The sequence below is a fragment of the Arachis hypogaea genome, chromosome 16 (assembly GCF_003086295.3).
Source record: "Arachis hypogaea cultivar Tifrunner chromosome 16, arahy.Tifrunner.gnm2.J5K5, whole genome shotgun sequence".
NCBI lineage: Eukaryota > Viridiplantae > Streptophyta > Magnoliopsida > Fabales > Fabaceae > Arachis > Arachis hypogaea.
In genome coordinates this window covers 49,230,019-49,230,899 of record NC_092051.1, presented here as the reverse complement: position 1 = coordinate 49,230,899, position 881 = coordinate 49,230,019, and the positions used below count along the sequence as shown (strand labels likewise).

The window sequence follows — 881 nt, the reverse complement described above, 5'->3', positions numbered from 1 at the left end:
AACATATCTGGTGGACACTTTCTTGTTAGGTCCTTAAACCTCTCCCATGCTTCATATAGAGTCTCACCATCCTGCTGCCTGAATGTTTGTACCTCAGCTCTCAACCTGTTGATCCGTTGAGGAGGATAAAATCTTACCAAGAACTTGTTCACCACATCTTCCCAGGTTGCTAAACTTTCCTTTGGAAAGGATTCCAGCCATTTAGATGCCTTGTCCTTGAGTGAGAAGGGAAACAGAAGTAGTCTATAGGTGTCAAGATGAACACCATTAGACTTCACAGTATCGCATATCCTCAGGAAGGTAGTTAGATGTTGATTGGGGTCTTCTTGGACACTTCCTCCGAATGAACAATTGTTTTGAACAAGGGTGATGAGTTGTGGCTTTAGTTTAAAGTTGTTGGCATGTATGGTTGGCCTTTGGATGCTACTTCCACAGTTTCCTGGGTTTGGGTTGATATAAGAGCCTAAAACTCTTCTCTCCTGTCCAGCATGATTTGCTAGACCTTCTCTGCCATGGTTGTGAGCCTCTTCTTCATGATGGTTCTCCATATTTTCATCCATATTTGGTTCAAAATACTCCTCTTCTTCCTCCACACCAACTACTCGTTTTCCTCTTGCTTCCATCCTTAATCTCAAGAAGGTCTTCTCAGGTTCAGAATCAAAGGAAGTTGAAGCCCCGCTTCTTCTCCCTGTCATACAACCAACAAGGCACAAGCAAGGAAATAGATGCAGAAAGTATTTCTGTTAGAATTGCTGTTAGTGTTAGTGATGCAATATATCAAACAGTTAGTGGGTTAGTGGATGAATTGTAAACAACTAAAAAAAAAAGTAGGGGAAAGGGGAGAAAATAACTAAAACTGAAAGTAAATTACTCAAACAGAA

The 881-nt window shown here is 41.0% G+C and overlaps 1 non-coding gene across 1 annotated transcript; it reads left to right on the top strand.

The window, feature by feature from the left end:
* Positions 1-107, top strand: LOC112761177 (small nucleolar RNA R71). Its single transcript, XR_003181585.1, has one exon. It is a non-coding gene; the product is annotated as a small nucleolar RNA R71 (small nucleolar RNA).
* Positions 108-881: the final 774 nt, after the last annotated feature.